Consider the following 13,537-nt stretch of genomic DNA (forward strand, 5'->3'; position numbering starts at 1 on the left):
TAATCAGCGATTTAAAGAGTTCCAATCAAATAAGCGTTTCACTTTTCACTTCAATTTTTCACACAAAAATAGACTTCTTTTGCAATGTCGAAGTGGATTTATAGACCTAGTGTGAGAATCGAGGAGGAAGACGATTTTTAAATGGTGACAAGTGTCTCAGGTTTTAAATTGCGAAATCCTAAATTGGGGCAGGTTTCGGAAATACCTGTTCAAAATTTCCCTACAAAATTCGCTAAAAATGTGAACCTTTCGGAAAAACCTGTTCAAAATCACCCTAAAAAGTTCGCAATACAGGTAACAAATTTACAGACCTTAAAAATGTCTAAACATTCAGTTTTCAAAATTATTCAAATACTAAAATAACTACCTGTTGAGATGGTTAACTCAATAAGTCCTACACCTGATACCTGATTATTCCCGAAAACAAAGAATGGTTACTGTTACACAAAACTAAACTTTAACTTTTCGAAAAATTTCTTTTGCAGAAATTTGCCGTTAATTATCCGTAAATTATTCGTGAAAGAATAAAATTTGCCGCTCTTGTTTTAATATTTTTTTTTTTAAACAAACCCTGTGTTCTGCTAACTTTATATCAAGTTAACAGTACACAAAACTAAACTTTAACTTTTCGAAAAATTTCTTTTGCAGAAATTTGCCGTTAATTATCCGTAAATTATTCGTGAAAGAATAAAATTTGCCGCTCTTGTTTTAATATTTTTTTTTAAACAAACCCTGTGTTCTGCTAACTTTATATCAAGTTAACAGTACACAAAACTAAACTTTAACTTTTCGAAAAATTTCTTTTGCAGAAATTTGCCGTTAATTATCCGTAAATTATTCGTGAAAGAATAAAATTTGTCGCTCTTGTTTTAATATATTTTAAAGCAATAACAAACAAAATTTAACACATGCATACAAACATATAAAACACGCGGCCGCCGAAATGGCTCTGCCAACGTCGTCGCCCAAGGCGCAGAATTCTAAACATTGTTTAGAGTGGGGGACGCAGTTTTTATTTATAATGGACATTAGTAAACTATTTAATTAATCAATTAATTAAAAACCACCAATATTAAAATATGCTCCCATCCACTGTAGACAATGTTATTCTAAGCTACAGATTTCGCGGGAATTGTGCGTTTTTGGCGTCGACGTGAGCAGAGCTCTGTCGGCGTCGACGTTTTAAATCAGCGGTCAAACACACACTCATTGACCTGTTCGCACGTCTTTGTGTTAGTAATTTGCACGGCGAAACTTCCCAGTCGGAAAAAACACGCTTCCAGGATGCGTTATTGTACGCTTCCTTTGCATGCGAAAAACGCATTCCAGATCCCTGAAAGCTCCCTTTCCTTTTTGTTCGAGACGGGACAAAAAGCAAGCCTTCTATTAGAACCGATATAAGAACGAGTCTTAATGCGTTCCATTGGAAGGTAGTTTCAACTTCGGAAACGCTCGGGTTTCCCTTCCATTTGTACTTTACGAAGGAAGCATTCTACAGCGCACTGTTAGAATGAACTTAGAAACGTTCCTCGGGAACCTTCCTGGGTAGCTTCCAAAGCAAGCATTGTGTAATACATCTACAGAATTAATATTGATTCCTTCCACAAGAACACATTTAGAATGATTCCAAAACATGCCTTCTAATAGTCTTACCCAAGAATGCAAATATTATCGTTCCCAAAAAAGCTATTGGGAACCGTTTCTTTTTCAATTCCAATTTTTATTTATTTAATTTTTTTTTAATATAAACATGCTTTAAAACTTATTTTGGCCATACTTTTAGCCTTATAAGTTTTATTTTTGGCCCTAGTGAAGGCCAGTCGAAGGTCTTTAATATGGTCTGTGAAGCGGTAACCGTCTCTTCTTTGTGACTCTGAAAATATAATAATGAGAAAATATAATATAAAATATAATAATGTGAAGGAAGTATGTAATTTATTAAAATACGATTGTAAGTTTGTAAAACACTTACCGAATAATGTTTCATTTAAACCTTCCCTGTCCCTAGTACCGTCATAATTAAGCTCCATTATCAAACTTGGACTTAATATCCTACTGAAGATCTAGATTTTACGAATTCAAAAATTTTTAAAAGTGCATCAAGTTGATCTCTAGTAACATTATTATTATGGTACCATTCTAATAATTTTTCAAGGAGATTCATAGGTATCATATGTGTTTATTTTGTAAAATATCTTTTTTCAATTAAATTATTAAATTTTTTAATTATGTAATGTCTAATTATTTAAATTTATGTTTATTTTTCTTACATTTTTGTTCACTTAATCTGTGTTCTTAGGTCCACCCTAAAAAACACTACTTGTATGTAGATGTAAGTCCACCCTAGGTAGAAGTAAAAGGAAGAGAGAAAAAAGAGAGCACACAAATAAACGAAACGAGTTCACAAAACAAAAAATTTAAATTTATGGAATATATATAAATTACCTTTTGTTTTGAAATAGTTTTTCTGGAATTGAACGAAAATAATATTTAAAAAGGCATTAATTAAATTAAAACTCAAGTCTTATTGCAGTGTACGCTCAAAAAAATAATTCTTTTTATTTGTTTGATTAACAGCCACACACAGTTTAGGAACAATTTGTTTACATTTGTTTTGACCGTACACTGTTTTTAAGACTGTTAATAGGTGTTTATAAATTTAATATTTTTTTGGCTTTTTTTATTGGAATGCGTTCTCTAACTTCCTACTGGGACGCATTCCAATAAAAAAAAGCTTCTTTCATGCATGCTTTGCAAGTAAAAAAGAATGTAAGAAGCTTTAAAGAATCAATGTTTATGCATTCTAAAGAGATTTTGTGAAATCGTCCCTTCTACTATAATGCATAAAAAAGCCTTCTTTTGCAATGTAAACAAAAAGCTAAAAACCGAACGCTGCCGATCGTCCGATATTTTTGAGATCGTGTTTTTCACCGAAAACCTCGCTTACGAAAGAACGCAAATAGAAGTCTTGTTTCGGAATGGACAAAAAAATGGGAAACCAATTTAATCTATTTTTCTTAATGAACAGCAGCGGCGTAAATATATTCACTTTTTATCTTTAAAAACAATATCTAAACGCTTGTTATGTTGGTGGTATATGACTTGTTAAACTTTTCCTAAAATTAATTCTGTAAAAAATATTAATTTTTAATTTTATTAATAATAATATTTAATATATTTTATATTGTATTAGAAAATTATTAATTTGAATCAGTTTTTTATGTATTTTAATTTTAGGTAATAATATATACACGATTACATGATTTCTTTTCAAAGCGTGATTTTGTTTTGAACTATTATTTTACATTGCCGGCGCTATTGTTTCCTCCGCCACTGTATTCAGAAGGAGTAACCGAACAAAACGGTACTCTAAAAAGCAAACGACAAGAAAAAAAGGGAAAATGCAAGAATGCGCGCGGTCTTTTTCGTTTCTTTTGCATTTCTCGCCACTTGCAATTTGATTTTCAATTGAAATTGCTGGTGCCTCTGTGATTTGTGAAATTAATATACCTATACTTTGCGGTTTTAATTTTCAAGTAAGTATAGTGTTGATATAAACAAACTAAATAGGAGTTCCAATACTGTTCATAAAATAACATGAACCAAACAATGGATTAATTAAAACAATAAGTGATGTGTACCTGTGCCAAAAAAATATTAAATTTATAAACACTTATTAACAGTCTTAAAAACAGTGTACGGTCAAAACAAATGTAAGCAAATTGTTCCTAAAACTGTGTAAAAAAAACAAATAAAAAAAAGTATTTTTTTGAGCGTACTGATAAGACTTGAGTTTTAACTTAATTAATGCGTTTTAAATATTAATTTCGTTTAATTCCAGAAAAACTATTTCAAAACAAAAGATAATTTATATATATTTCATAAATTTAAATTTTTTGTTTTGTGAACTCGTTTCGTTTATTTGTGTGCTCTCTTTTTTCTCTCTTCCTTTTACTTCTATCTAGGGTGGACTTACATCTACATACAAGTTGTGTTTTTTAGGGTGGACCTAAGAACACAAATTAAGTGAACAAAAATGTAAGAAAAATAAACATAATTTTAAATATTAGACATTACATAATTAAAAAAATTGAAAAAAGATATTTAACAAAATAAACAAAACTAATATAATTTAAAATGTGGGGAATGTTGCGGTCGAATATTCACTGTTTAACGAAAAAACAAAAGGAAGACCTTCATCAATCGGCTGCTAGAGCTCTTACTTTTGATACAGAAAATAATTCTGAATGCCCAAATTTATGTGAACCCGAATCGGATAAAAGTGCATCAAACTATTCTTTTGAATATGATACCTATGAATCTCCTTGAAAAATTATTAGAATGGTACCATAATAATAATGTTACTAGAGATCAACTTGATGCACTTTTAAAAATTTTTAAATTCGGAAAATCTAGATCTTCAGTAGGATATTAAGTCCAAGTTTGATAATGGAGCTTAATTATGGCGGTACTAGGGACAGGGAAGGTTTTGCGTCCAACATTCATTTAAATGAAACATTATTCGGTAAGTGTTTTACAAACTTACAATCATATTTTTAAAAAATTACATATTTCCTTCACATTATTATATTTTATATTATATTTTCTCATTACTATATTTTTAGAGTCACAAAGGAGGGACGGCCATCACTTCACCGACCACATAAAAGACCTTTGACTAGCCTTCACTAGGGCTAAGAACAAAACTTACAAGGCTAAAAGTATAGCAGAAAGGATAAGAGAAGAAAAAAACGAACCGGAGTAATTATAATATTTATCACAATAATTTTTAAATCAAACGTTTATAAATAAAAATTTAATAAATAAAAATTGGAATTCAAAAAAGAAACGGTTCCCATTAGCATGTTTTGTAATCATACTAGATGTGTTACGCAATGCTTGCTTTGGAAGCTATCCAGGAAGGCTCCCGAGGAACTTTTCTAAGTTCATTCTAACAGTGCGCTGTAGAATGCTTCCTTCGTAAAGTACAAATGGAAGGGAATGCCGAGCGTTTCCGAAGTTGAAACTACCTTCCAATGGAACGCATTAAGACTCAATCTTAGATCGGTTCTAAAAGAAGGCTTGCTTCTTGTCCCGTCTCGAACAAAAAGGAAAGGGAGCTTTCAGGGATCTGGAATGCGTTTTTCGCATGCAAAGGAAGCGTAAAAGAACACATCCTGGAAGCGTGTTTTTTCCGACTGGGAAGTTTCGCCGAGCAAATTACTAACACAAAGACGTGCGAACAGGTCAATGAGTGTGTTTGACCGCTGATTTAAAACGTCGACGCCGACAGAGCTCTGCTCACGTCGACGCCAAAAACGCACAATTCCCGCGAAATCTGTAGCTTAGAATAACATTGTCTACAGTGGATGGGAGCATATTTTAATATTGGTGGTTTTTAATTAATTGATTAATTAAATAGTTTACTAATGTCCATATAAATAAAAACTGCGTCCCCCACTCTAAACAATGTTTAGAATTCTGCGCCTTGGGCGACGACGTTGGCAGAGCCATGTCGGCGGCCGCGTGTTTTATATGTTTGTATGCATGTGTTAAATTTTGTTTGTTATTGCTTTAAAAAATATTAAAACAAGAGCGGCAAATTTTATTCTTTCACGAATAATTTACGGATAATTAACGGCAAATTTCTGCAAAAGAAATTTTTCGAAAAGTTAAAGTTTAGTTTTGTGTACTGTTAACTTGATATAAAGTTAGCAGAACACAGAATTTGTTTAAAAAAAAATATTAAAACAAGAGCGGCAAATTTTATTCTTTCACGAATAATTTACGAATAATTAACGACAAATTTCTGCAAAAGAAATTTTTCGAAAACTTAAAGTTTAGTTTTGTGTACTGTTAACTTGATATCAAGTTAGCAAAACACAGGGTTTGTTTTAAAAATATATATATTAAAACAAGAGCGGCAAATTTTATTCTTTCACGAATAATTTACGAATAAATAACGGCAAATTTCTGCAAAAGAAATTTTTCGAAAACTTAAAGTTTAGTTTTGTGTACTGTTAACTTGATATAAAGTTAGCAGAACACAGGGTTTGTTTAAAAAAATATATATTAAAACAAGAGCGGCAAATTTTATTTTTTCACGAATAATTTACGGATAATGAACGGCAAATTCCTGCAAAAGAAATTTTTCAAAAACTTGATATCAAAAATATTAAAACACGAGCGGCAAATTTTATTCTTTCACGAATAATTTACGGATAATTAACGTCAAATTCCTGCAAAAGAAATTTTTCGAAAAGTTAAAGTTTAATTTTGTGTACTGCTAACTTGATATCAAGAACATTGGATAATTTTAAAAAAAAAGTGAGCGGCACTTTTAAAACTTATAATTTTTATAAAATTCAAAAAAAATAATATTGAAACAGTGGTACCAGGTAAGCAAAAAAAAAAACAAATTATACTACTATTTTAATAAAAAAAATTATCATAGATAACGATTGTTTTGGTTTGGATTTTGATAAAAAAATAATTTGGGTATTCCCGAAACGTCTGAATCTCTGAAAATTCAGGAAGAATTTTTTCGCAACGACCTAAAATCTTCAAACAGCTGTTTCACCAAACAGCCATAACAGCAGCTTTTTGCGTTAGCTTTGTTTGTCTTGGCTGTTTGCGCACTCAGCGCTTGTATTTAAATCACTAGTTGTAGGGCGAGAGCGGGAGCCAATAAAGCTTTCGTCTGTTCGCTCTTGCGAATTCGCCCCGTCTCTCGCCACCGTAGCATAAGTTAGGTTCTAAGAGAAATTATTGAAATATAATTGTTAGTGATCCATCGAACATCATCGTAGCCACTCCTTTTCGTCGCGCTTTCGACATAGTTTCACAATTTTTCGCAAATTAAAATCGTCTCGAACTACTGCGTTCACAAAGTTTTCGCGTTATTAATACAAAATAGTATTAAATTTTTCATGGTGACCCCGACGTGATTAGCAGTAGAGTTCGCGAGTTTTAATTTTTTTTTCGGTGAAAAACTATAAACAATACCAACAAAAACCAATTTATTCGTGTCGGTTCGGACAATAAATTAAATTCAATAATTTCGTCGCTGGAAATTTTCTGCCGTTCTTGAAGTTGCGCCTGACGTTTCGGCAAATTTAATTGCTCAATTTGCTGCTGCCGCCAAATGGAAGTCAAAAAGGAAGTTGCAATTATCAAGTCGGCCATCCAGGTATAGAGTGCCAAAAGTCGAAAGTTAATCTGTTGCGTTTTGTCAATTGTGTTTTGGCCCATCTTTCAACTTTTTGCATTCGTGTAAAAATCGGTAGATAGTGAGCATTCTAACCTAGAAATAAAAATTTGCATGTACTAACAACCAAAATTCTACAATAAACATAATCTATTTCGAATTATATGTGAATCGCTTTGGCCAAAGAACAAGCAATAAAATACTCGTCGTCGACCCAATTAGTGCGAACTTAATTCCCCCAACTTTCGTCGTAGTGAGCACCAATTTAGGGTATAAATAAAAATAGCTGAAAAAAAGTGCAAATTGTGAAAATTTAAGCTCTCAGAAAATTAGCGGCAATAACTTTCGCTGCAGTTTGTCCGAACATTTCCCGCGCTTTTCAGAATTTTCCCGCGCTTTTCCAATTTTCCGCGCTTTTCATAATTTTGCGCGCATTTTGGCATCAGGCTTATATATTCGTTGCCCTTAGTTATCGGTCAGTGTATCATTCTCCGTTAGCATCTGCATAGGAAGAGCCGCTAGCCGCGTACACATACAGTTAACTAAGTAAGCCGGGCGACGGCAATGACCGATCGTCCGAAGGCTCGCTCCGGCCAAATTGCTGACACAGCGTCTGGCCGGAAGCTCGTGCATAGCCGGCAAGCACTGCCCATTGGAGTGGCCGCTATGAGTCTCTTTTGTGTAGCTTTAAGTTTTAGTTTAGATTTGACTTCAGGCAAATAAAGAGCCGCTGCTCATACAATATAACTCCGACAACCGTCGTTAAATCTTTATCATTTGAAAACTGTCTGAGTCTCTAGGCCAGCAGTTAAAGAAGGGCAGTCACCCTTCCTCCATAATCATCGTAACTCATCCTGAGGATTATTCGGCCAGCCGGCCTACAAAGATAGCGGCAAGTCTTACTCCCCGCCCTCCGTGGATCATCTGCAACTGCGAGGGACCACCTAAGGGAACTTCAATTGCCGACGGCAATTCACCGTTGGAAAGCCATCTATATTAATTGTACTACGTGGATCATCTGCAACTGCGAGGGACCACCTGAAGGAGCATCTATTGACGACGACAGCACACCGTAGCGATACGAAAAGACTAATTGGCGCCCACCGTAAATTACCCATTTTTATAAAATTGGGGAACCATGTAAGTGAGCACTTCCATACATATATTTTCCCAATCTGCATTTGTAAAACATTCAAACACACTGCCAGAATACTTTCTGCAGCTCCACATTAATGGTTTCGTGTTAACATTTTAATAAATTAGCATACTAACTAGTTGATTGACAGTTTAATTTGTGTAATTACACGCGTATCATAAATGTTTATTATTGTGTATTGTTTGCATAATTATTTTAAATAAATATCCCAAGGCCAAAATATTACCGATATTACGGCCATACATAAAATTATAAACATCATACACCTTAGGCGCAAAGGCGCTGCTGGAAAATAAATAAATTGTGCATTTATTGAATTAATTTTCTTGGCGACGGAAACTGTCTCATATAAATTATAGGATTTAATTCAGCCCTTTTGTGTCATTGTTTTTTTGCTTATACCTAAAAATTCTGTGTATTAGCTTTGCAACAATCTTGGGGTCTTTTTACTGCTTCCTCGACCCGCTCCGGTCCGCGAACCCGACACCGCTCATTCGCGTTTTGACTCTGTTAGCTTCGCCTCTTTGTTTATCATAGCGACAGCTCAGCCGCCACGGTCCCGTTTGAATTTTGTTTATAGCTGCTTAGGCATGCAACTCTTGGGTAATGGAATTTAGCATTGCTATCCATGTCGTTCCTAAGTTATAGGGATCCAAGACAACATAGCGACTCAGAGTCAGACTCGGAGAGGCTCCCTATTACTTCTACACCGAGGCAGGCGGCTACCGGTGCCGATCCCAATACAAACATGGCCATAAACGCAGATCAACTCCAAGCTGTCATCCAGGCGGCCATCGCCAATGCCCTCATAGAAAAGGCTGGTGAGGACCAGCGCAGGGAAAATGAAATGCGCAAAACCATAGAAAACTTAGCTAAGCAGGTGGCAGAGACGCGGGTATCACCCGCTCAAATCGGAACCCCCCAAATAAAAATTTACGAACCCATTGACATTAAAAACAATGTGCAATGCAACGAGCCCCTTGACGCCGTCAAATGCCTTCCCGAATTTACGGGGGCACAAGAAACATATGTCTCTTGGCGGCAAGCGGCAGTAGCCGCATATTATATATTTAAAAATTACATAGATAGCTCACGCCACTATCAGGCGGTTGTAATTATTAGAAGTAAAATAAGAGGCCCTGCCGATGCAGTGCTATCCTCGTTTGGCACTGTATTGAATTTCGATGCAATCATAGACCGCCTCGATTTCACATACAGTGACAAACGTCAGATTCACGTCATCGAGCAGGAGATGGGCACCCTTAGACAGGGAAGCCTCACTCTCCTACAATACTATGACGAGGTTGAGAAAAAGCTCACCTTGCTCACAAATAAAGCCACCATGTCGTACGAAGCATCGGCGGCCAGAATTCTATGCGAAAAATTCCGAGGTGACGCGCTCCGTATATTTATTTCGGGCCTCAAGCGCAGTCTCTCCGATGTCCTTTTCTCGGCAAAGCCGAAAGATATGCCAACTGCATTGGCATTGGCTCAAGAGGTGGAATCAAACCACGAAAGATACACTTTCGCAACATCGTTTGCAAAAAGCCTAGAAGATAGGGATAGAAAGCAATTTCCAAAGGCGCAAGATCGCCAACAAATTCCTATCAAGCGCACCCTCAAGTAAGCGCGGGCAAAAACCCACACTTCACTAAGCAGCACAAGGCTCAAGTGCACTCCGCTCCGCACAACGACAGGCGTCATGAAAACACGCCAGAGCCCATGGAGGTTGACCCTTCAATGTCTAGGATGCTCAAGCCATCTCAAGCTCCGGCTTATCAAAACAGAAAGCCGGCCGAGTCCGGTCGATCCGGCCCACATAAGAGGCAGAGGGTCAACCACATCGCGCAAGGCGCAGGCGAAATTAATGAACAATACACTGCAGCAGCTTCAAGCGCGGCCCAGGAAATCAATGACGACGCCATTCATGAATATGATTCGGACGCCATTAATTTTTTAGGGGAAAGTCCCTGCTACCTGTCATCAGACGAAGAGTAGCGGGGATAGATATGAAGCTTTTGGTAGACACGGGCGCGGCAAAAAATTTCATCCGTCCATACGAAGGGTTGAAAGGCGTCCGCCCAGTAGAATCGCCATTTACGATACATTCTATCCATGGCGTCACCACCATCACTAAAAAGTGCTTTGTCTCTCTATTTAACTTGAAGGCCACGTTCTTCATATTACCAGATTTGTCTTCCTTCGATGCCATAATTGGCCTTGACCTGTTAAAACAGGCAGGGGCATCGCTGTGTCTAGCTTCCGGCTACCTCAAATGGGGCTCCGAAGCAGAAAAATTGGAATTCCAATCGTGCCCCGACGTCAATTTACCAACATTGATTTTTCGGACGCACCGCCTCTAGCTAGAGAGGCCTTTATCAAAATGCTTGGCGAACAAAAAAAAGCCTTTGCAAACCCCAACGAGGCCCTACCCTACAACACGTCGGTGGTAGCTACCATCAGGACGGTTAGTGACGAGCCCATTTATGCCAAACTTTACCCATACCCAATGGGGGCAGCGGATTTCGTCAATGGCGAAATCCAAGAGTTGCTAAAAAATGGCATAATACAAAAGTCAAAGTCCCCCTACAATAACCCAATATGGGTAGTAGACAAAAAGGGCACTGACGAAGCGGGCAACCGCAAGATGCGGCTCGTATTAGACTTTCGCAAATTAAACGAGAGGACAATACCTGATCGCTATCCCATGCCGAATATCTCTGTGATACTAGGGAATTTAGGCAAAGCCAAATACTTCACAACGCTTGATTTGAAGTCGGGCTACCATCAGATCAATCTGGCAGAGCGTGACCGTGAAAAAACTTCCTTTTCCGTTAACGGAGGAAAATACGAGTTTCGCCGGCTACCGTTCGGTTTGAAGAATGCGGCCAGCATCTTCCAAAGAACCATCGACGACATACTGCGAGAGCACGTTGGCAAATTTTGCTATGTCTATGTTGATGATGTCATCGTTTTCTCAGAAGACGCAAACGCCCACATTCGGCACGTAAATTGGGTTCTTAAGAGCCTGCACGACGCCAACATGAGGGTGTCAACGCAAAAATCGCGTTTTTTTAAAAAAAGCGTTAGCTTTTTGGGCTTTATCGTCACCAACAATGGTGCCACAACTGACCCAGAAAAAATCAAGGCCATTCAGGAATTCCCCGAACCCAAAAATGTATTCGAGGTGAGATCATTCCTTGGCCTGGCCAGTTATTACCGATGCTTCATCAAAGATTTTGCATCAATAGCTAGGCCCGTCTCTGATATCCTTAAAGGAGAGAATGGAAGTGTCAGCAGGCACAGATCCAGAAATATGCAGGTGCAATTTAGCGAGCAGCAACGACTTGCTTTCCAAAAATTGCGTAACATTCTGGCTTCGGAGGATGTCATCCTCAGATATCCTGATTACAAGAAGGCATTCGATCTAACGACGGATGCCTCGGCAACTGGCATAGGCGCAGTACTATCCCAGGAGGGAAGACCCATAACTATGATATCTAGGACCCTAAAGGACCGAGAGGTTAACTACGCTACTAACGAGCGTGAGCTGTTAGCCATAGTTTGGGCGCTAGCCAAATTACGCCATTACTTATATGCAGTAAAAGATATAAATATCTATACTGATCACCAACCATTGACATTCGCAGTGTCGGAGTCCAATCCGAATGCGAAAATCAAACGATGGAAAGCTCGCATCGACGAGTCCGGCGCTAAAATGTTTTATAAGCCCGGCAAAGAGAATCTCGTCGCGGATGCCCTCTCCAGACAGCAACTTAACGTTGTGGAGGCGGAGGAAGCTTACTCGTGTGCGGCCACTATCCACAGCGAAGTGTCGCTAACACACACCATCGAAACCACGGATAAGCCTTTGAATTGCTTTCAGAACCAGATAACTCTGGGAGAAGCTCGCTTTCCGTCTAAACGCAGCTTCGTGCTCTTCGGAAACAAGAGACGGCATGATATTGACTTCACATGCAAGGAATCACTGCTTGAGGAGCTTGCGGACATTATAGTCCCCAAGGCGTTAACGCCATTCATTGCGATCTGCACACGCTGGCAATGATACAGGACGAATTGATCCGGCAATTCCCAGCCACCAAGTTCTGGCACTGCAAGAACCGTGTCACAGATATTTTCGCAGTCGCTGAGAGACGAGAAGTCCTCACCACTGAGCATAATAGGGCTCACAGATCCGCACAGGAGAATGTCAAGCAGGTACTTTCGGAATACTATTTCCCAAAAATGGCCAAGTTAGCGAATGAAATTGTCACTAACTGCAAAACCTGCGCTAAAGCAAAATATGACAGGCATCCTAGAAAACACGAACTCGGCGAAACGCCAGTCCCGTCTCATGTGGGAGAAATGCTACACATAGACATTTTCTCCACTGATAAGAAATACTTCCTCACATGCATTGACAAATTTTCCAAATTTGCAATGGTCCAACCAATTCCCTCTAGAACCATAGAGGACCTCAAACCGGCTTTACTACAACTCCTTAACGTTTTTCCTAAAGCCAGAGTCATTTACTGCGACAATGAACCCTCATTGAACTCGCACACCATTCGGACCATGCTAGAGAATCACTTCGGAGTTAGCATCTCAAATGCACCGCCACTCACAGCGTCTCGAACGGACAAGTGGAGCGATTCCACAGCACTCTAGTGGAGCTTGCCAGATGCCTCAAAATCGACAAAGGCATCAGGGACACTGTAGAGTTGATCTTACTGGCCACGTCTAAGTATAACAAATCTATCCATTCGGTTATCGATAAGAGACCGGCCGACGTGGTAGTCACACAATGTGACCCGCAATGCGATATACAGGATAGGATTAGGCGTGCCCAGGATAAATTGAGAAGCAGGGAAAATGCATCCCGACAGAACAGAGTGTTCAATGTCGGCGACAAAGTCCTAGTGAAATCCAACAGGAGACTAGGCAACAAGCTTTCACCGTTATGCGAAGAGAAAACTGTGGAAGCGGACATGGGGACCACAGTCCTCATTAAGGGGAGGGTGGTCCACAAGGACAACCTTAAGTAGGCGAAACACAAGCACGTTGTCATTCGCCTAATAATTTTTACAATTTTTTTACATTTTTTATCACTTGGCATAGGTTTTTATTTGATAATTTTTTATTATGCTTAAATTCGTCATGCTTTGGTGGAGGGC

The 13,537-nt window shown here is 38.1% G+C and overlaps 1 long non-coding RNA gene across 3 annotated transcripts; it reads right to left on the bottom strand.

Moving 5' to 3' along the window:
* Nucleotides 1-1,783: 1,783 nt before the first annotated feature.
* Nucleotides 1,784-3,718, bottom strand: LOC128264377 (uncharacterized). 3 transcript variants are annotated; one of them, XR_008268719.1, is made up of 5 exons: nucleotides 3,642-3,718; nucleotides 2,446-2,467; nucleotides 2,271-2,343; nucleotides 1,973-2,063; nucleotides 1,784-1,873 (listed from the first exon to the last, which is right to left on the bottom strand). It is a non-coding gene; the product is annotated as an uncharacterized LOC128264377 (long non-coding RNA). The 3 variants fall into 3 exon arrangements; XR_008268720.1 differs by lacking the exon at nucleotides 1,973-2,063 and having other exon boundaries at nucleotides 1,816-1,873; XR_008268718.1 differs by lacking the exon at nucleotides 3,642-3,718 and having other exon boundaries at nucleotides 2,271-2,606.
* Between the last annotated feature and the right edge of the window lie 9,819 nt (nucleotides 3,719-13,537).

The sequence above is a fragment of the Drosophila gunungcola genome, unplaced genomic scaffold (assembly GCF_025200985.1).
Source record: "Drosophila gunungcola strain Sukarami unplaced genomic scaffold, Dgunungcola_SK_2 000068F, whole genome shotgun sequence".
In the NCBI taxonomy this organism is placed as follows: Eukaryota; Metazoa; Arthropoda; class Insecta; order Diptera; family Drosophilidae; genus Drosophila; species Drosophila gunungcola.